The 24594-nt window shown below is 40.4% G+C and overlaps 1 long non-coding RNA gene across 1 annotated transcript; it reads right to left on the bottom strand.

The window, feature by feature from the left end:
• Positions 1-14563: 14563 nt before the first annotated feature.
• LOC117068399 lies at positions 14564-24344 on the bottom strand. Its single transcript, XR_004431109.1, has 4 exons — positions 24118-24344; positions 20859-21174; positions 17174-17260; positions 14564-15941 (listed from the first exon to the last, which is right to left on the bottom strand). It is a non-coding gene; the product is annotated as an uncharacterized LOC117068399 (long non-coding RNA).
• Between the last annotated feature and the right edge of the window lie 250 nt (positions 24345-24594).

Here is a 24594-nt window from a genome sequence, read left to right as displayed (position 1 = left end):
TTGTTGAAGAAAACAAATTACATCGGTGCCCCCTGCACTTTGGACCTGAATGTGTCATTAGAGATATGCAAATCAAAACCACAGTGAGATAACATCTCACGCAAGTTAGAATGGCGATCATGAAAAAGTCTGGAAACAACAGATGCTGGCAAGGATGTGGAGAAATAGGAATGCTTTTACACAGTTAATGGGAGTGTAAATTAGTTCAACAATTGTGGAAGACAGTGTGGCGATTCCTCAAGGATCTAGAACCAGAAATACCATCTGACCCATTAATCCCATTACTGGATATATACCCAAAGGATTATAAATCATTCTACTATAAAGACACATGCACATGTATGTTTATTGTGGCACTATTCACAATAGCAAAGACTTGGAACCAACCCAAATGATCATCAATGATAGACTGGCTAAAAGAAATACGGCACATATACAACATGGAGTACTATGCAGCCATAAAAAAGCAGGAGTTCATGTCCTTTGCAGGGACATGGATGAAGCTGGAAACCATCATCCTCAGCAAACTAACACAGGAGCAGAAAACTAGACACTGCATGTTCTCACTTATAAGTGGGAGTTGAACAATGAGAGCACGCGGACACAAGAAATCCCGGGAACATCACACACTGGGGCCTGTCAGGGGGTGGAGGGAAATGGGAGGGAGAGCATTAGGACAAATACCTAATGCATGCAGAGCTTAAAACCTAGGTTGATAGGTGCAGCAAACCACCATAGCACATGTATACTTATGTAACAAACCTGCATGTTTTGCACGTGTATCCCAGAACTTAAAGTAAAACAAAAAAATAGATAAGAAAAAATCTGTTCTTCCAAACTCTGCCTTTTAATTGGAGATTTAAATTCATTTACATTTAAAGTAATTAGTAAGGAAGGACTTACGCCATTTTGCTATTGTGCCTCTCCATATATTATTCTTTGTTCCTCTATTCCTCCATTATTGCCTTCTTTTTGGTTCAACTGAGTTTTCATAGTATACCATTTTGATTTACCTCTCACTTATTTTTCTGTGTATTTTAAAAGCGACTTTCTTATTGATTATTATGGGGATTAAAACTGATACCTTAAATTGATAAGAAACTAATTTGAATCAATACCAATTTAGCTTCAATAGTATATACATCCTCTATTCATATGGTGTTTTTCTTCCTTTAACATGTTGTTATTGTCACAAATTACATATTTATACATTGCCCATTAATGTAAATTTATAATTATTATTTTCCAAAAATACCTAATACAACACTGCATCCCAAAACAGTAGGACACTTATATTTACCCATGTGGTAAACTTTACCACTGCTCTTTCTTTCTTTTGGCTTTAATTTACCATCTAGTGTCTTTTCATTTCGACCTGAAGCATTTCTTGTTAGGCAGGTCTTTGAGAGATAAACTCTTTCAGATTTTGCTATCTAGGAATGTTTTATTAATTCAATTAAATTTTATTAACTAAATTAAAACATTTCTCCTTCAGCTTTGAAAGATAATTTTGATAGATATGGAATATTCAGTTGACAGTAGTTTTCTTTCAGTACTTTGAATATGTCATTTCAGAGTCTTACGGTGCCCATGGTTTTTGATAAGAAATTGGCAGCTAATCTTATTGAGAATGTTTAGTATGTGATGAGTTGCTTCTTTCTTACTGCTTTCAAGGTGCTCTCTTTGTCTCTGATTTTTCACAGTTTGATTTTAATGTGTCTCAGTGTGGATCTTTTCGTATTTAACTTATTTGGGGCTTGTTGAGTTTTTTGATTATGTAGATTCTTGTCTCCCATCAAATTTGACAATGTTTCCAGCCAATATTTCTTCAAGTATTCTTTCTGTACTGCCCTCTTTCTGCTTTCTTCTGGGGGCTTTGTTGGGGGTATTGTCCCACAGGTCCCTGAAACTCTTTCCATTTTCCCCCAATCTTTTTATATATTTCATAATCTTTAATGTTTCATTTTCATAATTTTTATTGCTCCATCTTCAAGGTTATTGATTCTTTCCTCCATCATCTCCATTTTTCTATGTAGCCTATCCTTTTTTAAAATTTCATTTATTGTATTTTTTAATTATAAAATTTACATTTTATTCTTCTTTCTGGTTTTCATTTCTTTGCTGACATTTTCTATCTTTCCGTGGTTTTCAAGGATGTTCAAACTTGTTGGAGCATTTTTGTAACAGCTGTTAAAAGTCTTTGTCAGATAATTCTAACTTCTGTGTCATCTTGGTATTGATATGCTGACTGTCTCTTCCACTAAGAATTGTCATTTTCTTGGTTATTCACAGGACAAGTAATTTGGGATTATATACCGGCCATTTTAAATACTTGCATTGTAAAACTCTGGATTTTATTTTAATCATCTGTAGGATGTTGATATTTTTGTTTTACAAGGCAATCAATCTTTTGAGACCACAAGTTCTGACTAGTCTTTTTAGGTTGTGATTTCAATGTTAGTTACGTTTTCAAATCTTTGTGGTTTTAGTGGTATTAGTATGTGTCCCATGTGTCTCACCCAGTTCCATCTGGTATCTTGACGGCGATCTGTCCCATAGTTCAGTTCTTGAAGTTTATGGCATGCTGCTCATGGGGAGATCCATGAATGCACAGCTTGCTGCTGAGCTGTAGATTCCTAATGAACTTATGTGGCTGCTTTCCTGAGCCCCATCCTGTCTGTGACTTCCTTAGTACTTTCTGATTCCCTCAGAGACTTCCCTTTTCAGTCCTCCAGACAGAAACATGGCAGCCTATTGATTCTGATCTGCCACACACCTTTCCAAGTGTACCAATGTCTAGGGCCAAGCAGCAGGAAGAAAGAGAAAAAAAAACAGGATTCTATCCTTCCCAGGGGGGATTACAGCTCCTCCAATAAGTGAGAAAAGTTTTCTTCATCAGAGTTTTAAGCTCCTGTGGGCCCCATTGTTGTTTTTGCTGGTACCAGCACTGGCAGTAGATTGTTTGGAAGCCAGAGTGTGAGAGAATAGGAAAACAAAAATAAGGGGGTGAAGATTTCTACACCTTGCTCTCTGAGTATGAGAAGACCCCTTCCACACTCTACAAGTCAGACTAGAGGGCTGCTCCTGGAGCTGCCTCTATCCATGCCAATGGTCTCTATCCATCCAAGTTTTGGGCTGCACTGAGTTCAGGCCAGGGAATACAGTAAGTTCTCACCGAATGTTGTCAATAGGTTTTTGGAAACTGTGACTTTAAATGAAACAATGTATGATGAAACCAATTTTACTACAGGTTACTTGATATCAACAAGAGTGAAGTTCCTAAGGAATATTTCTGGTCACAAAAGCATCACTAAACTTATAAATAAAGACCCCAAACACCTCGAATATTAAACATTGAAATAAATGTGAGCTATATATACACTTAAGAAAGATGAATAAAAACAAGTAAGATCATTATTTACCCAATTTTTGGTGAATCAGTGAGTGATGGCAGTCATAGCGGTGGTGGGTTAAATCAAGGGATAAATGTTTGCAAAGTGAAAATAGTAAGAAGCCCCTCTCACCATCCCACAGTTCAAAAACAAGTAATAACAAATGTGGCGGCTCCCTGAGCACTTTCATGATGCATTTATTGTCCTGCATTGGTATGATTATTGTAGACTTTATGAATATTTTACAATAATTTTATTTTTCCTTTCTTTCTCTTTCCTTCTTTCTTTCTTTCTCTTTCTTTCTTTCTTTCTTTCTTTCCTCTCTTTCTCTCTTTCTCTCTCTCTTTTTCTTTCTTTCTCTTTCTTTTCTTTTCTCTCTTTCTTTCATTCATTTTCCTATCTACTTATTCCAGAGCAGGGTCACGGGTGATCAGAGCCTCCCTATCCAGGAACTCAGAACAAGTCAGGCACCAACCCTGGACAGGACGCCCTCTCATCACAGGGATGCTCATACTATGCTAACTTATGTTGGGACAATTCAAACATGCAATTAACTGAATGTGCACAGCTTTGGGAAACCAGAGAACCCAGAAAAAACCCACAACCCAAAGAAACACAGAGAACATGCAAACTCCACACAGACAGTGGTCCCAGTTGGGAATCAATGTTTTTCCTCATTGCGGTTATATGAAATGACTTTGAACAAAGCAAGGTAATTCAAGGACCTGTTGTATTGGCGGGAAATGAAACGGCACCACTGCCAGTTCAATGGCACTTGAATTCTAGTCTCCTTGCTCATCTGCCTGTCACTCCTTGTTTTTCAGCTCTTCACATGGCTGCTCAGTGCATCCTTTACAGGGATTTGGAAGCAACAGGCTTGAGTGTACTTACTGCATCTTACCCCAATCCAGAACCTCTCCTGGATCCTTTTTAGGCCTTTTTGGGGTCACTCTCATACCTCCCTCATTACTGAAAAGTACACTTGACTCCTTCCCTCTGTACTGCTCTTTTATGTATTCCTAAAACATCCTCCAACAACTGTTAAATTCCAGTACAAAATCTATTGTTAAGTTCAATGGAAACAATGGTCAGCCATAGAAACTCCTCTGCTTAGGATGGAAAAAAAGATCCAGGCCCCTTTCCCCTGTGATCACTTGTCAGACAAGATTCTAAACCAAACATGTATTGAACAAGAATTATATAATTGGTAGGATACTAAAGTTGCAGCCCTTGTTGATCACCTGACGTTTTTGTATCTTAAAAAGATATATCTACCTAAAATACAGATAATAGGAACAGGATAAAGATGATGATAAAATACAATTAAATATTCTGCCCAATCACAACGGTAAGAGAGAAGTAGTCAACCAATATTTGCGAAATTAATAACAGTGCACATTGGTACAGCCTTCTTGGAAAAGAACTTGGAAAATGAAAACCCAAGAAACATTAAATCATTTATACATACTTGGGAATTTATGCTAAGGACATAATTCTAAGAATGTAGTCATGTAATTAAAATGTCATTATTGTCTGGGCACGGTGGCTCACACCTGTAATAGGTCCTAGCACTTTGGGAAGCCATCATGGGCAGATTGCTTGAGCTCAGGAGTTCGAGACCTGTCTGGACAACATGGTGAAACTCCATCCCTACAAAAAATACAGAACTTGGCTAGGCATGGTGGTGTGCAGTTGTCTTGCCAGCTACTTGTGGAGGCTGAGGCAGGAGGATCACTTGAATCTGGGAGGTCAAGGCTGCAGTGAGCCAAGATCACGCCACTGCACTCCAGCCTGAGTGACAAAGTGAGATGCTGTCTCATTAAAAAAAAAAAGTCATTATTAAAGGATTATCTCTAATAAAACTAGAGAACATTTCATTAAACATGGTACATAAATACTATGTTATGCAATATGGCAATTTAAAATAATTATTTTAAATATATGTAGGAGCAAACAAAAATGTTTACAGTATAATGATGGATCACTTTTCTTGCTGTGTAATTTTAACACTTAGCTAGACCAGATGCTTTTTGCTCCTGAAACAAAAAGGATGCTACCCAAATGAAAGGGACAGGAAAGAAAGCTTTAACAGAATATTTATTAAAGCCCACCATGATATAAAAATGAAAACACTTTATATTTGTACTCCACCTAGCATGTTAAAAAAAGCCCAACTCAGGTCGGGCGTGGTGGCTCACGCCTGTAATCAAAGCACTTTGGGAGGCCGAGGTGGGCGGATCACGAGGTCAGGAGATTGAAACCATGCTGGCTAACACGGTGAAACCCCATCTCTATCAAAAAAATACAAAATATTAGCCGGGCGTGGTGGCGAAAGCCTGTAGTCCCAGCTACTCGGGAGGCTGAGGCACGAGAATGGCGTGAACCCAGGAGGCGGAGCCTGCAGTGAGCCGAGATAGCGCCACTGCACTCCAGCCTGGGCAACAGAGCCAGATTCTGTCTAAAAACCAAACCAAACAAACAAACAAAAAACCCAACTCTACCAGTAACATATATTTATCTTTTATATTACCACACTGTTCAATCTTCATTCATTTTAGTAGGTTGTTTTTAGCAGTGTTTTGGATTTTCTAAGTATGCAAGCATACAATCTTCAAATGAAGTTAATTTTGCCCTTTCATCTTTAATGTTAGTCTTTTTTCTTTATAGTCTCTTTCTTTGACTTCTATAATATTAATCTTGAGTGATTTGTCTTGCAGCAGAAAATGCTTCCCAAACAATGTTGTGATAGCAGTAGTGATATATAATACAATCCTTTTCTATTAGAGAATCTTTAACATAATTTATGATGTGAACAACATAAAAGAGAAAAAAATACTGTTATAGCAAATAACACTTAGCAAATGCTAAAAAGGCATTTTACAAAAATTCCACATTCAATCTTTATGAAAGTTCTAATCATAATTGAAATAAGGAGGTATAAAAAATGAAAGGAAACATTTCCCCCCCAAACTACTAACAAATACCTATTTTGTACACCATTACAAAAATATATTCAAATAGTCATCAAAAGCCAAAATAGACCAATGGGATCTAATTAAACTAAAGAGCTTCTGCACAGCAAAAGAAACCACAATCAGTGTGAACAAGCAACCTACAGAATGGGAGAAACTTTTTACAATCTACCCATCTGACAAAGGGCTAATATCCAGAATCTACAAAGAATTCAAACAAATTTACAAGAAAAAAACAAACAACCCCATCAAAACGTGGGCAAAGGATATGAACAGATACTTCTCAAAAGAAGACATTTATGCAGCCAACAGACACATGAAAAAATGCTCATCATCACTGGTCATCAGAGAAATGCAAATCAAAACCACAATGAGATACCATCTCACACCAGTTAGAATGCTGATCGTTAAAAAGTCAGGAAATAACAGATGCTGGAGGGGATACAGAGAAATAGGAATGCTTCTCCACATCCCCTGTATGGTGGGACTGTAAACTCGTTCAACCATTGTAGAAGACAGTGTGGCGATTCCTCAAGGATCTAGAACTAGAAATACCATTTGACCCAGCAATCCCATTACCGGATATACACCCAAAGGATTATAAATCATGCTACTATAAAGACACACGCACACATATTTTTATTGTGGCACTATTCACAATAGCAAAGACTTGGAACCAACCCAAATGTCCATCAATGACAGACTGGGTTAAGAAAATGTGGCACATATACACCATGGAATACTATGCAGCCATATAAAAGGATGAGTTCATGTCCTTTGTAGGGACATGGATGCAGCTGGAAACCATCATTCTCAGCAAACTATTTGCAAGGACAGAAAACTAAACACTGCATGTTCTCCCTCATAAGTGGGAACTGAAGAATGAAAACACTTGGACACAGGGCGGGGAACAACAAACACAGCAAGGCCTGTTGTGGGTGGGGGGAAGAGGGAGGGGTAGCATGAGGAGAAATACCTAATGTAAATGACGAGTTAATGGGTGCAGCACACCCACATGGCACATGTATGCATATGTAACAAACCTGCAGGTTGTGCACATGTACCCTAGAACTTAAAGTATAATTTAAAAAAGAAAAAAAAAACTGTGTATGGTGACATAATATCTAGGTACCATAATTTAATACATTTAATTCATGAGTTATTGTGTTGAATTGCATATCCTTGAGAACTCTCATTACTTTTTTTTATTTTTTATTTTTTGGCACCATGTCTATGAACTCTTTGCTTTAACTCAAAAGTCATGAATATTTTTTTCTAACAGTTTCATGTTTTTACATGTATATTTATAATTCTGATCCATTTTGAGTTATTTTTTAATAAGGTGTGTGCTTAGACGGATTAGTTGTTTTGCATATGAATGCCAAATTGTCATTTTTTGAAAAGACTACTCTTCATCCAATAAATTTATTTTGTACCTTTCTTAAAAATCAGTTGGTCTTGAAAGGCTGAGGTGGATGGATTACGAGGTCAGGAGATGGAGACCATCCTGGCTAACATGGTGAAACCCCGTCTCTATTAAAAACACAAAAAATTAGACGGGCATGGTGGCATGCGCCTGTAGTCCCAGCTACTCAGGAGGCTGAGGCAGGAGAATAGCTTGAACCCAGGAGGCGGAGGTTGCGGTGAGCCGAGATCGTGTTGCTGCACTCCAGCCAGGGAGACAGGGAGAGACGCCGTCTCAAACAAACAAACAAAATCAGTTGATCATATTTGTGTGGATCTATTTTTGGACTCTCATTTTTGTCTATTGTCTTAATTACTACAGCTTTATTAAGCGTAAGTCTTAACATCAAGTAGTGTGATTTCTCTAACTTCACACTTCTTTTAAAAAGTCATCTTGGCTATTCTAATTCCTTTGCCATTCTATGTATATATATTTTAGAATCAGCTTGACTGTATCTATGAAAAATTCTGTTGGAATTATGATTTACATTTCCTAAATTTCATAAGACATCAACTTATCAAAAAAAAAATGTATTCTTCTGGGAATTGAGCCATCTACATTTGCGGAATAAACTCTCCCTAGTCATAGTATATCATCCTTTTAATACAGTGATGGATTCAGTTTGCCAGTGCTTCATTTATATTTTGCATCTATAGTCATAAATAAAGTTGGTCTAGAGTAGTGGGTTTTATTTCATTTGTTTGTTCTTTGCTTTCTCTTTTTTTAAAAAATAAATCCTATATAAAGTTTTTCCAGTATGGTTACACAACTTTCATTGAACAGATTTGAAAAGTGTTTAATCTTTTCCTACGGTCTGAAATAGTTTAATATAGGAATTATCTATGTTTTTCTATAGACTTTTGGAGTCTCTGCATGTCTAAATATATCTTTTGCTATGACAGATGATTGATATTGTGGCTGGATATATAGGATTCTTAGAATACTGTCCCCATTCAATCATTTTTAAATGTTTTTCCAGTCTTACCTCTAGTGTTGCACACAAGTTGTCTGATGGTAGCCCATTCTTTTTCCATTGTAAGTAATCTATCATTTCTTTCTATGAGTATGTAATATTTTCTTTTCCATAATTGGAATTCAAAAATTTTATCAGGACATGTTACTGGAAGTCTAGGTTTTAAAAAAATTATAATTAACTTTACTTGGGACTCAATTGCTTTTTGTAACCTGAAAACTCAAACCTTTTTTTTTTTCTAAGACATATTTTCTCTTATGATTACGCTATTTATTACTTCTCCATCTGTTCTCTTTTCCCTTTCTAGTGAACTTTTATTAGTCACATTCAGATATCCTGGATCTGTCCTCCAAGTTTCTTAATTCCTCATGAATTCCACATCACTTATAAAATACTTCTTCCAGTTGAGCTTCCAAAACAGTCATATGGTCCTCAGCAAAGAAAAGTGTCTTCTCCATCTATTGAACTTGTGATTTCAAAAATAAGTATTCTGGTTCTAGAAAATCTTTTGTTCTGTGCTAAAGTTAATGCCCTTTGGGAGTTCTCATTTGTTTTTTGTTGTTGTTGTTAAGTTCATCTGTGTTTTCCGTTAGCTTTATTTAAACAATTGTCATCTGCTCTCCTTTTAAACTTAGTGTTCTCCCTCGGCTGCTGGAGTTCCTTAATCTGGCAGTTCTCAACACTGGCCACACATGAGAATCCCTCTAGGGAGGTTTTAAAAGTCCCAATGCTCAGGACACAGTGAAACCAATTAATAAAGACTTTCTGATGGTGGAACAAAGGCATCAGTAGCTTTTAAAGCTCCCCAGGTGATTCCAGTGAATCAGCTAAGAATAAGCATTACTTTCTTAAATGGGCCTTATGTTATTTATCTTCTCGGGGTGTATATTCCCTTAGAATTTTTACAGGTTATAGCTTTGGTATTGCAACTGGCAGACGGTATAAGGGACAAACGTTTTTGCTCTCATTAGGTGGTAAAACCCAGAAAACTGGGTTCACTTTGCTGGATTATGGGAGGAGCCTCTCTGTCATTAGGTCTTTTTGGGGGCAAGTGACCGCACTCCCTCATCTACAGAACCTGGTGCCAGTGCACTTCAGTATTCAGCAGATATCCAGCTTTACAAAAGTCTGTGGACTAGGCAGGCCTTCTAAGGACCACATGCAAAATGGAGCAGGGGCCAGCAAGAGCTTTCCCTTCAAAGGTGATTGTTGGTTGTGCCTTGCTAGTTCCAGATGGAGGTAAACAGCTGTGCATGTAAACACCTGAATTTCCAGAATCCCCTCTAAGATTTCGCCTGATAATTAAAACTTTATTACCATTTAGATTTGTATGATCAGATGATCAGTGTGAATGTAAAATGTCCACAGCCTCCAATTAAGTGCATCAAGAATTGCATATAATCCACGCAACAACATGGACGAATCTCAAATGCATCATGATAAGTGAAAGAAGCCAGATGCATGAGGCTGGACACCCTTTGACTCACGTATATGTCATTCTGGAAAACACAAACCAGAGGGATAGAACACAGATCGGTGGTGACCAGGGGCAAAGAGTCAGGGGAGGGAACTGGCTACAGAGGAGCACTGGAGGGAATTGGGTGTGATCGAATTCTTCTATATCTTGATTGTGGTGTTGGTTACATCATTATATGCTTCTGCCAAAACTCACAGAACTGAGCATTAAAAATGCTGGGTTGTATTACATTTAAATTATACCTCAATAAACCCTTTTGGAAAAAAAATCACGTGTCTTCTCCATTATACTGAACTCTCTGCAGATCCCCCCACATCTCTCTTAGACTTGTCAGTCTTTGTCTACTCTATTTTCTCTGCCAAGAAATTTTCATTCAATCGTTAGGACTTGGATTAGATGCTACGTCCTCTGGGAAGCCTTCCGTTTTTCTGCACGACTATTCTTGGTGTTTCTTTGCTATGCCAGCCCCCTTTGTGTGGTGTTGAGGTGTGTGTCTGTGTTTGTGTTCTCTGCTAGACTGTAGGATCAGTAAAAGTAGGGATTTCATCTTGTTTATCATCATTGTATTCCTCCTATCACCTACCTCAGTCTTGCTAAGTATCTCGTAATCTGTAACTTGCAAGGGTAAAGTGGCTACTCTCCAGCATAGCCACCAGGACTTTCTGTTTTCAGAAACCTCCCTGGACGCTCCTAAAAATTAAGAAATATCCCAGAAATTACTCGCAAAATCCTTGCACTAGAGCAGACATACTTGCCTGTGGCACCACTGGGTTTACAAGCCTGAGAGGTGGGTACCTAGAGGAAGATATTTTGAGAAGATGGAAGTGAGTTCCCTGAAAATCCACGGTCCGTAATGCCTCATCCATTTTTATAGCTGCAATCGACAAGAATGCTCATCCTATTTGCTTTCCTTGTTTGACAATATAATTTCAGAGACTGGTGAAAGATGTTTTCAGCACTGGAATCAATACTTCTGATTACGGCTGCTTTTGTGCTCATCTCTCCCCACTGAAAACATTGCTGGGGAAGATGGGAAGATACATGGAAGCTCCATATCTCCTGATATTTTAGCTCTCAAGAATCTGTCTGTTCTAATCAATTGCTGCATTTATTTTGAAGAATTTTGAAGGCAGGGGTTTAGGGTAAGAGGAGAGAAATGATAACTTTGAGGCACTGGTTGTAAAGCTGTTGTATCTGAACAAAAAAGGAGCCATACATCCACCTCTGATTCAGAACTGCATTTCTTTTCCTACAGATCCCAAGCCAAGGGCATCTTGTGAAAGCTCTTAGTGTAGTTGGGAAATGCCCCCAGATTTCTCTTAATCTATACTTTCAGGGAATTCTCATTCAAGATGGAGGATAGACCACCTGCATTGAGAGAATGGGCCTTCACCTCCCCTGATAACCAAACTCCACAGAAATGTCCATCTCAGGCCACACCCTCAGGTGAGCAAGAAATGCCACTTTCTCAACTTGTCCTTAACAGAACTGATTTCTCTTTGCATTTGCCTCAGTGGTGGAGACTTTCTCTCTTTCATTTCAGGATTTCAGTGAGGTGGCAGGTTCTTGGTTCCCTGGAGTTCCAGTTACTACCCCAACTTTCTACTTTATTGGAGTTGGAGATGGGTGGGCTTGGGATACAAGTCCCTTTCTCAGGGCAGCTGTGAGAGTCTAGGTTACTAGATGCCACACAAACATATAGATTAGGTTGAACCGTATAAAATTGTCAATTTTTTTTGTTAGATCTGGTTCAATAATAGCAACTTTATACATTGTGAGCTATACATACCAAATTATGATACACATTCCTCAATCTGTTCCTCAACTTTGCAAAGGGGTTTTTTTTTTTTTTTTGAGATAGGGTCTTGCTCTGTCACCCAGGCTACAGTAATGCCATGGCTCCATCACAGCTCACTATAACCTTGTCCTCCCAGGCTCCAGTGATCCTTTCACCTCTCAGCTTCCCGACTAGCTGAGACCACAGACTTGCACTACCACTCCTGGCTAATTTTTGTATTTTTTGCAGAGACGGAGTTTGGCCATGTTGCCCAGCCTGGTCTTGAACTCCTGAGCTTAAGTGATCTGCCAGCCTCGGCCTCCCAAAGTGCTGGGATCACAGGTGTGAGCAACCGTGCCCAGCTGCAAAGGTTTTTGTTAGAATTCTTCTAGCATATTTTATTCTTCCTTGGTAACCTTTAGTTGTTTTTGCAAACTAATCAGAAGGTTTTGTGCTTGCATATTTTGAGCAAAGTATTTTGAAACCCCTTCATTTGGAAGATTGTCTAACAGGCTAGAAAAGGTCCTAAATTTTTAAAGTGTGAAAATAGCAGCATTTTTATAGGCAACACACATGATTTTGGGGGAAAAAAATCTATGTCACATACCCAAACATCTCTTTCAAAAATGTTCTCTTCATAATACACATTTCTTTGAAAAACAGCGTCTTTCTCCTCTTTGTTTAAATGTCATATTTACCTTGAGTGGACAGTGAGGCACTTCTTTTAAAAAGAAAACATTTGTTAGATAGCAAAGCAGTGACAACCAGTTGTCATCACAGAAGAGATCGGCACATTTGAAACACTTGTCTTTTTGTAAAAGAAAAGTGTAGAACACATCTTTAAGTCTGACAAATCTTTTACCTACTTTGCTGTGAGATAACATACAAACCTTAATATGTCACAAAAAAGTTTTAAGTCCCCTTCTATTATGAAGTGATATAGAAATTCTACCTGATCTTAAAGGTCCTAATTGTATAAGTTTTCCAACATCATTGACACCCTGGTGTCCTTGGTACTTCTGACTGTAATGTATTTGCCACAAGAGTGTGCCTACGCATGAGATGATGTGTGACATGGCATGTGTCATACCATCTCAGCAGCCCTACCCCAAAATGGCTTTTTAATCTTTTAAGAACTTGCATTTATGTAAGGAAATCAGTTGTTAAGATTATATCTTTCTTTGCACGTCTTTACTATAGTGATCTCCTAAAATACTTCTTTGTGGATTATTGGAACCAAACTGGCAAATTCCATAAGCTAAAACTTGTTAGAAACATCTGTACTTGGTCTGTTTACAGTCTTCTGCACTGAATGCTTGCTCAAATGCTTATTTCCTCAGTGGCATTTTCTGTGAGTATTCCAACAGTGTTTGCTGATGAAGGGATGTGTTTTCATTTGTTGCCATATTGTTTTCTGTGGATTCTTTTAGTCATCTTTTATTGCTGAAGAAAGACAAGTGTTTTTTCAAAGGTAAGGTGGCCTTTTGTCCAACAATAAATAATGTTTTTGAAATTTTGTAAGGTAGTAAAGTAGTTTCAGTTAAACATCACTGAGAAAAGTCAAGGTTTGCCTTCTTGTTTTTGATGCTTTTCAAAAAATTGCCTCTGAACATGATGGTTTTATCCAGCCATTCTCAACTGAATTATGACTTACAGAAAGCGATTTTAATTTCTCTGTATTTCTCCGAGGAAGATGTATGGCCAGCTAGTACTATTCTAGATGCACAAGATGAAGTTATTCTCTTACATTCAGTAGATGTCTTAGGCCATTAGAACTTAATTTCCTGGAATTTCAATTGAGAAACCTACTGTATTAGTCTATTTTCATACTGCTATAGAGAACTACCTAAGATGGGCTAACTTACAAAGGAAAGAGAGGTTTGATTGACTCACAGTTCAACATGGCTGGGGAGGCCTCAGTAAACTTACAATCATGGCGGAAGGTGAAGGGGTAGCAGGCACATTCTTCACAAGGTGGTGGGGCAGGATGGAGTGAGTGCAAGCAGGGGAAATGCCAGCTACTTATAAAACCATCAGATCTCCTGAGACTCACTCATTATCATAAGAAGAGCATGGGGGAACCACCCCCATGATCCAATTACCTCCACGTGGTCCTGTTCTTGACATGTGGGGATTATGGGGATTACAGTTCAAGGTGAGATTTGGGTGGGGACACAGAGCCAAGCCATATCAAGGAATATTTAAAATTTTAAAAAAATCACTGTCAATCCCTTTGCATCATAGAATTCTCTTCCTTCCTTCAGGATCCCTGGGGACATGACTAGCACACAGATCCTTTGGTGATGCCAGGTCATTCCATACATTAACTCTCAGAAGGCTAAGGTGCTTTTGTTTAAAAAAATATAAATATGAGCTTAAATATTTAATTCGATACATATTTTCTTTCTGTACCCCCAAAGAAGTACCTGCCCTATTCCCTGGAATGTGGACACCTCATTCCAGAGATCACAAGTTTAGGGGCACAAGGCATCACTGTTCTTTATCTATTATTTATTTATTTGTTTATTGAATAATCATGCCAGTAAAACTTTTGCATTGAGAACTGAGAAACAGTGAAAGGGGGATAAAAATAAAGTCCAGTTTCTATAATAGAAAAAGGCTGGATGTACACGGGATCCCAGGAGTCCGTGGTAGATTATGTTCTTTGTTATGCAGCACTATTGCAGCGGAACCCTACTTATCCTGCAGAGGACGCCCCAGGTAGCTTCGTCTTCCTAGGTTACAGAATGTAAGTTACACAGAGCAGAACGAAACTTGCCCTGTAGCGTGGATCCAAGCTCAGCTGAATCCAACAGAGCTACGGCTGATCTGCAGATCCAGGAGTAGTATCACAGCAAAATAATGGTACATGACAGACTTTTGCACATAAACCTGTGAGTGTGCTCAGTATTGAGTCCAGCATCAAGGACTTTTGCTGTCTCCAATCCTAAGTCCTGCGAAGAGTTCTTCACACAGAGACAGTTACATGCACATGCCGTTCTCTGAGCAGGTCTGCTCAGAATTACCTGGCTATGACTTTATTCTCAAAATATGTTGGTGTTTGGCAGCTATGTCAGACTATCAGCCAGTCCCTAAATACACCTTATTATTTCTCGTCATTTATGTCTTTGGGATGAAAAATATATCAGCCTGGTTGGTAAGAACAGAGTCACTAAATGTATTAAAGAAATAAAGGGTTTCATATAGGATTGGGGCTTACCCAAACATGGGAGGGGCTGGGAGAGTCATGGTCTGAAGGCTGCAGTTAAAGGGTGGGAGAAACAGTCACCTACAACTCAGAACTGGAAAGACTGGAACTCTTGTGGGTGTCTGAGAAGCTGCTGTGCCTGCCTGCCAGAGTGGGAGTGCCCAGTGAGGTTTGCTAAACCACATGCTCCACAAAACTGCTGCATGAGCCAACATGACCGCCCATGAGCTTTCCTCCTGCCTTTCCACCACAGGCTTCTCATTGGTAATAAGATTCGTATTCAAACCTGGAACCTCTCTGAGAAGGAAGTGCTAGGAAGTGGCTCCAAGTCTCAGGTGGGACTCCTGGAGGTGCCCCGTTGACAACAGGTGACTCAGCAGAAGGACTGACATTTGTGTGTGTTTACCAATCTAGGGCTTTACGTACCTGAGTCTGTTTGATTCCTGCAACAATGTTGAGGAATAAAAGCTCCTCCAGGTACACAGCTGCTAAGTGGACAAGACAGGACTGGAGTTCTAAAGCCTATGGTCTTCCTGCTTAGTTCTTTCCTGACCGTGTGGCTGAGGGTTATCCATCTGTTTTCTCCTCTAGACTTCAGGTTCCTTGGAGAGGGGATCTCTCTTATGCATCTTTGTTTCTTCAATTAAGCAGAATTTTTGTACACTTTAGTATAGCATCTGCATATGAAAAGAATTCAATACTTCTTCGGCTTCTTTTTTCTTTTTTTGTTTATAGACAAGGTCTCATTCTGTTGCCTAGGCTGGATGGAATGTAGTGGTGCAACCACAGCTCACTGCAGCCTCAAACTCCCGGGCTCAAGGGATCCTCCCACCTCAGCATCCTGTGTAGCTGGGCCTACAGGTGTATGCCACCCTGCCTGGCTAATTTAATTTTTTCTTTTTTTAGAGATGGGGTCTCACTATGTTCCCAGGCTGGTTTTGAACTGCTGGCCTCAAGTGATCCTCCCACCTCAGCCTCCCAAAGTGCTGGAATTATGGGTGTGAGCCACTGCACTCAGCCAGAATTTAATAACATTTTTAAAAATTAAAGTGTTTAGCTCTAGAAACAAAGAGCCAAGAAGATGCTCACCAAATTGTACTCACCAATACGTACTTTCTTCTTGTCATTTAGGTTAAGTATATTTTGAAACAGGAAATCTCGCCATCCTCACCAAAGCCATTTCCTTGAGAGGATTTTATCTGCTTTGTCTCCTTGACTCCAGCCAGGGTTCCATTCCAATCAGATGGAAGATAATCTTTTATTTAATTTACCTTCTAATTATTTAGTTAATTTAAAGATTTTTTGCTCTCTCTCCTGAATTTGCTCAGGAATATGAAGAAAAGGGAAGCCAGACCAGTCCATTCTCAAACAGCATAGAACTTCCCAGTGACTGGATGAAATATATTTGCATTTCAGAACAGCATCTGTTAGCTTGGTTGCTGGAATTTGCTTTCCCTCTCAACCCCAGCCAGCCTGTATCTCTCAGCTTCTAAAAATATAATCTTATTTTTGCTCTCTTTTCAACTTGAAATGGACATAGAATGCAGACATCTCATACATTTACACCCAGAAGGCTGCCAGCAGCGGCGCTCAGGGAGTGAGCGTGTTTAATCTTGAGGAGGAAATAGAATGTATACACACCCGGCAAACTGAGATGTTTTACGCTGGCTCTGGCTCCTACCGCCCCTATGTGCGGCAGCAGCTACCGAGACTCTACTGTGAATCCCCATGACTGTTAAGTCCCGTTGATCAGAACGATCACTAATGTTTTCCTGCTCCGTAGACACTGGGCCCAGCCAGGCCACCCAGTCGTCATTAGCTGGGCTGCTGGTCTAGCCCTGTTTGCTGACTCTACCAGGGGTAACTATTCTATGACAAGTTTACAGGAGGGAGAAATCAAAAGCACAACCTTACTCTTTGCTGGTCTCTTCCATCCTCTGCTGGCCTCATGTGACCTCCTGAACATGGCACAGTCATCACCAGCTCCCGTTGGTCCCTGGGGTGGTTTGGCAGCAGTTACATTGGCACAGTCATTGGAAAAATCATTTCTGCAAATCGCATCACTGGTGCATCTGGGCTTCTGCCTGAAGCACATGTCAGGAGAATTGTTGGCAACCCTGAGGGCAGGGGCGCATCTGCCTTGGGCATCAGGGGCGGCGTCGCTTGCTGGAGTGGGAGGTGCGCAGCCCAGCAGGGTCAGACATTTCAGCATACCACCCCACCCACCACACCCTGCTCAGAGTGCAGGCCCCTGCAGCAAAAGCCTGTGCGTGTGCTTTTCTCTCACGGCCCTCAAGAGAGGCCAAAGCTTGTGTTACTCTCATTTGCATCCTCTGATGACCTAGAAAAGGGAGAGAGGTCATTTTCATGGGGCCCATTCTATTAGTTCTCTTTTTCTCTTCTCCATTCTCCTCTTCTTCCTCTGTTTTCTCCATGACATATGTATTAAAAACTAAAAAGTCCACAGACTCTGATGGGAATATGATTAGCATGACCACTTTGATACACTGTTAGTTACATCTCATAAAGCCAAATATATATATATATACACACACACACACTATGACACAGCAATCTCACTCCTAGAAATAAACCCAATAGAAACGCATGCAATTGTGCATCAAAAGGCATGCACTAGGATGGTCTTAGTGGCATTATTCATAGTAACTCCAAACTGGAAATAATACAAATGTCTATCCACAGTAGAACTGCTGAACAATTTGCGCTATATTTCCTACAGCAATGAGAATGAACAAAATGAACAACCTGCAGCACCATGAATGGACCTCACAAGTATAATGTTGAACATAAGAAGCCAGGCACAAAAGAGTGCATATTTTTGTGTCTGACTCCATTACATGAAGTTCAAGAATAAGAAACATTAATGTACGGTGTTGGAAGGCAGGGTGTGGGGAGGTAGTTGGGGCATGAGGAGGTTTTGGGGGTACAGGGTGGTGGCAGTGTTTTACTTCTGGTTCTGGGGGCTGGCTATGTGTGTGTTCATTTCATGTAAGTTCGTATGCACTTGTGCAATTGCCTGTAAAGATGTCATACTTCGATCATATTAAAAATATGCAAAATAAAAATATAAAGCCCATATGGCAGAGTATAGTTCTCTGCATCTTTTTTGCATATTGGCGATGAGTGGACAGAGGGGTTGTTAACGGGCACCCTACTTGCTCACTGTGTTTGGTAAGATCCACAGCCTAGCGAGTCCTACCCCATTCCCCGGTCCCCAATACCAATCTCAAATCCCAGACTTTTCTCTTCTCTCTAATCCCACCACCAGCCCCTTCTCCCACTTTGCTTGCCTCCCAGCATCCCTAAGCCTCAACCCATGGCTCTAACTGCTGTGCCCTGCAGTGCAGGGCCTCAACAGGGCTAGCCTTTTGTTCCAGCAGCTCATGGTGCATATTGAGTGATTCAAAGCAAGACTGCCTTCTCTCCGTTTCTCTGCGGTATCTGCAACCTCCATATTGCTTAGTTTTTTCAGATTATGACATTATATATTCCCATTTAAATGTTAAAATGGAAGTAGCATGCTCATACTATCTTCAAATCCATCCATCAGTCCAACTTCGCATTCAGGTTCTCTGTGAGCTAGAGAACCTTCCGTCAATACCCGCTTGAAAGTGGCCATCGGACTTCTGACCTTCAAGTTTTGAAGAATGGTCTCAACATTCTGTTTTCCTTTTGTATTTAGTAATTGTATACTGTCCTTACTTGACATAAAGTTGTGGCTATCAACGATATTTTTAATCCCAAAACCACTTTTGTTATCTGCTAAAGCCCTTCTTTTAACACTGTCTAAATGAGAATAGACGCTTAAGAGAGATTAGAGCAAAGCTGTTGGGCAGCAGGGGAGGGGCTTTCCAGGGCCCTCTCAGCTCCTTCCCAGTGTCCCCACACAGGTCAGTATGGGGGCCCGCAGGGCCTCAGGTCAGAGCATCAGGTAACTTGTCCAATCTCTTTATTTTACAGTGTCCGCTGCAGGTCACCCTGGCCACACTCCAGAGCCAGGCGGAGACTCTCCCTCCAAAACCAGGGCTCTTTCCTCTCTGTCCTAGAAAGGAATTCTGGCTTTCCATCTCACTTCAACTTTGCAATTAGCATTCCCTTCTCTGCTTCCTCATGAGATCTCTCCTCACATTGTACACATTTTGACTGGGGTGTGTGCTTGCATTCTCAAGACTCAAAGTCCATCTTAGACACATAATCCCTGATTTAAGTCTGCAGGTTTGTGCTAGTGGAAGTTGCTGGAAAATGAGTCTGGGTCCTGGGCTTTCCCTAAGGAATCTGAGACTTGGCTTCCAGGTTAAGGGAGCATGGAGTGGGTTCTGCACAGAGAGACAACCAAGGGCCAACTGAGCTTGGAATCTGGAAGAGTCCTTCAGCTGGCCATTTGCTGAATTAGTTGCATATGAGGTTGTTGAATTTGGTGGACACAATCAAACACTGAACACACTATTTAATGCCTTACAATGGTGTGCATGTGTGTATGTTGCATATGAATTGCCAAAGCCACACCAGTCAAAGACTCTAGGAACACACTTGTCAAGCAAGGTTAGCTTCATTTAACTTTCTGCAGAAGAGGAAAGCACACCCCGGGGGAACTGGGTATCTCAGAAACAGGACACTGGGACAGGGCTTCTGATAGGATGTGGGCTTGTTGGGTGATTCTAAGGAGGGTTTGGAGAAGTGGAGGCTACTTCTGAGTTGGGTCTTATTAAAAAGCAGAAACAATTCTGTTGTTGAGTATCTTCGTAATTGTTATCTAGGAAGCTGGAGGATTAAAACGGGGCTAAAGTTATCACTTGGTAAAGAAACAGAAGCTAATTATTAGTTAATTTTGTGATTGCAGTGTGCCCTTGCCTCTAATTAGGTTTAGACATGATTATAGAGGGGTCTTTTATCTGTCTTGTTTCATCCTGGTCATTGAGTGTCCTTGTCTGAATACTTACATTCTGTGAAAGTTGTTTAAACTCAGTAGGCAGCACTACAGGCTGTTTACTGTTTGAGGTCAGCTGTCATGGCTGTTTGTTAACCACACACACTCACAGTTATATTATATCCATATCCATATTCATAGTTGTGCAATGTGGACATATTACTAAATGATATAGTGTATTTGCAAGTATCAAACGTGTGTCTGGCATATACAATCTGGAGAGAAAATCTCACATCAAGTTTAGTAGCATCGAGTTTAGTAGCTTTGGAATCAGACAGATCTGGGGTTCTAATCCCTTAGTAGATTTCTTCATCTAAGTTTCAATTTTCTCATGCATAAAATAGGGATGGTAATACCGATGATATATGTCTACCATGAGAAGTGAATGGATGTATGCATGCAAAATGATAAGCACAATGAACACACATGTGGGTTAATCCCGTTGGTCCCCGCAGCCATCCTGAGGTAGGGACTAGGATTACGTGGCCAGGATTTGTGGCAGAGTGTTCTGATGCCTAAGCCCGGCTGTGACAGTTGTACTCTGCTTCCTGGTACTTGGCAGATACTCCAGAGATGGTCACTGAATGTCAATGTACTTGGGGAGATTGCATACATGAGTACTTCATCAAAGCCAATTGCAACTTACCAGCAGGAAGAAATCAGCCCTTCCACTGTTGGTGTCAGTGAGATGTGCAGGACAAGCAAGCCTGGCTTATTGATGGACAGTGGAGAACACTGGGGCCTATGACTCAGGCAGGAATGCTGTTTATATACCTGCTCTGACTCTGTTTCTTCTTAGAGAAGAAGCTCCTATGGGCAATGGAGTCACGTGACCCAAACTGGCCACTCAGAGTCCTTTTCCAGGGAACTTGGCTTTTGTTGGTCTCTGTCGGGCATTGACTGGAGCTGCCATGAGGGATGAGGCTGAACTCTTCCCACCAAGTGCTGAGAGGAGATGAGACCTGTACTCAGTGACAGAGGATGCAAATGAGCAGAGGGCAAGAGATGAGAAGCCATTAGCCTCTGGAAGAGTTTTGGCTAAAGAGTTAAGGAGAAATTTGTCTCTTTCATTTCCCACTAAGGTGAAGGAAGGTGGTGATTGACAGTCACTAAGAACCCATGAGTAAACAAGTGTGATTTCTAGACTAGAAAGGACAAGACAGGAGAGCTGTAAACCAGTGTTCTAAAAGTATGGTCTCCAGACCAGCAGCTAGAGCTTGTTAGACATGCAAACTCTCAGACCTCACTGGAGACCTAAGGAATCAGAAACTCCAGGAGTGCAGCCCAGGAATCTGAGCTATAAGAAGCACTGTGTAGGGACAGGCGAGGTGGCTCACACCTGTAATCCCAGCACTTTGGGAGGCCAAGGGGGGCTGATCATGAGGAGATCAACATCATCCTGGCTAACACGGTGAAACCCTGTCACCACTAAAAATACAAATACAAAATAAAATAAAAAATACAAATACAAAAAATTAGCCAGGTGTGGTGGCATGTGCCTGTAGTCCCAGGTACTCAGGAGGCTGAGGCAGGAGAATGGTGTGAACCCGGAAGGTGGAGCTTGCAGTGAGCCGCGATCACATTACTGCACTCCAGACTGGGAGACAGAGCGAGACTCCATCTCAAAAAAATAAAAGAATAAAACAAATAAAAAATAAAAGAAGCACTGTGTGGGTTCTGATGCTACTCAAGGTTGAGAACCACTTGCTGTGGGATGGCAGGGTTTCCCTTAACACACGTGTGGAGGTAGTCCTCTAGGTACGTGCCTCGCTTTGGAGCATAGTTCACAGTTAAGGCTGTTTAGTCCATCTTCTTGCTCTGAGGATGAAAAGCCATGACAAGTGGCTGTGAGAAGCTGCAGGTCTCAACGGGGGACTACCTTGTGGGTATCCCCCACACCTGGGTTCTTTGTGGGTTTTCCTATCCAATCCCAGACCCTAAGAGACCTGAAGATACCATGTCTCCAGGCTTATGACAGAACCTGGGAGTTGCCCTTTAGGGCTATTCCATTGTCTAACAAAAGTATGGACAAAGCTGAAGATGTCTGTGGAAAATGGTCTTAGCTTTGATTTGCTGCAAGAAGTTTTACAAAGTACTCTGTGTCAGCCTTGGGGTTTCTGGAATTAGGAAGCAGGCACAGAAAGAAATGGAGTTTACTGGCTAGCTGGGAAACCAAAGTGACTTTCTCGTTGGTTTTGAGAAGTTACGGATTACTCGTAGAAATAACCCTGTTTTCACTTTTCCCTACCAAGTTTCCCAGTGTCTTGGGCTTATTTAGGTTCCTTAAGGGATTCTCAAGGCCACCTCAGACTTGCCATCTTACGACCTGTCCAACCCAGTGGTCCTTCTCTCTCCTCTAAAAGCTTCAGGCTGAGCACTCACACCCAGAATCACTGTTTTTTGGCCTAAACCTCCTTCTTTTGGTTAACCAAGCACAATGCACCAAACAGCATTATTCTACAGCTAAACAAATCAGCTATTTTAGTTATTTTAATTATTTTAGCTAATTTAATTTTTAAAAAGGCATTCGTTTAATCCTTTTTGTGAAAACCAAAGTGTCACCATTTATATTAACACCAAAAAAAGTTCTTAGGTAAGGTATAAAGTGAATAAAATGTGCACAAGATCTATACATAATCTATGCAGAAAACTACAAAACTGCTGAAAGAAATCAAAGAAGATCTACTACTGATAATGGAAGGATGTTCTGTGTTCAGGTATTACAAGATTCAATATTGTTAAGATGTGCGCATTTCTCAACTTGATGTACAGGTTTAATGCAATTCCAGTGAAAATCCCAGTAAGGTATTTTGTGGCTGTTGACAAATTGATTCTAAAGTTTACATGGAAAGGCAAAAACCAGTACAGCCAACACAATAATAAACAAGAAGAGCAAAGCTGGAGGACTGACATTACCCAACTTTATAGTAATCAAGACAGAAATTAAATGATCAAGACAGTGTGTTATTAGTGAAGGAACAGATACATAGACCAATGGAACAGAATAGAAAGCCCAGAAATAGACCCACACAAATATACTCAACTAATATTTGACAATGGAGCAAAAGCAATCAATGGAGCAAAGACAGTCTTTTTCATAAATAATGCTGGAACAATTGAATGCCCAGAAGCAAAATATATATATATATATATATATATATATATATATATATATCTGGACACAGATCCTCAACCTTTCATAAAAATTAACTCAAAATGGATCATAGACCTCAATGTAAAGCATAAACCTACAAACATGCAGGACAAACCATAGGAGAAATCAAAGTGACCTTGGGTGGCGTGATGAGTTTTTAGACAAAATACAAAAAGCATGAATCTATGAAAGAAAATACTTGTTTAAATTGGACTTTATTAAAATAAAAATCTTTTGCACTGCAGAAGACACTGTTAAGAGAATGAAAAGACAAGTCACAGACTGGGAGAAAATACTTGCCAGACAAATACTTGGTAATGGACTTATATCCAAAATATAAAAAGAAGTCTTAAAACTCAACAACAACAACAAGAAAAACTCATGTGGGCCCATCTGGAAATTGGGATTTTTGTCCAATTTAAATGAGCAAAAGATCTGAATAGATCTGTCACCAAAGAAGATGTACAGATGGCAAATAAGCATATGAAAAAATGTTCAACATAATATGCCATTAGGGAATTGCAAATTAAAACAACAGTGAGATACCACTACATACATACTGGAATAGCCAAAGTCCAGAAATCTGACAATACTAAATGCCAGTGTCGATGTGGAGCAACAACTCTCAGAGGGTCAGGGTAAGATGGCAGATAGGAGGCAGAACTAGCTTGCAGCTCCTGCTTGGATGAACAGAGCACCGCATGGAGACGCATCGTGAACTTTTGATCTAAGAACTGCTGCAGGAACATACCAGGAAAGCCAAGAGAATCCACAGACCCTTTGATGGCACTGGATCACTGCTGCAGGCTCCCTGAGATGCTGAAAAACTGCCAAATCAGCTTGCTTTCTCAACAGGGTGGCTCGTGGTCTGGGACAAGTTTTCTGCCCTGGTCACTGGCTGACCAGAAACAGACTCGGTGCTGTTGCGGGGGCACAGTGGAAGTGAGACTGGCCTTTAGGACTGCCGGCTGCATGGGAGCTGGGTGAGGCCAGTGACTGCTGGCTTTCCCTCACGTCCCTGGTGACGTGTGTGACTCAACAGAGGCAGCCATAATCACCCTGGGAACATAATTCCATTGGACTGAGAACCACACCCCCATTCCCCAACAATAACCGCAGAAAGCCACACCTAAGGAGAGGCTGAGCTCAAACGCACCTACCCTGACCTGGTGTTCTTTCTTTACCTGCCCTAGTAGCTGAAGACGAAGGTCATAATCTCTTGGGAGCT

This window comes from Trachypithecus francoisi, unplaced genomic scaffold (genome assembly GCF_009764315.1).
Source record: "Trachypithecus francoisi isolate TF-2019V2 unplaced genomic scaffold, Tfra_2.0 Lachesis_group21, whole genome shotgun sequence".
NCBI classification, from domain to species: Eukaryota; Metazoa; Chordata; class Mammalia; order Primates; family Cercopithecidae; genus Trachypithecus; species Trachypithecus francoisi.
Note: the sequence above shows the minus strand (reverse complement) of the source record. Positions and strands in the feature narration are given on the sequence as shown.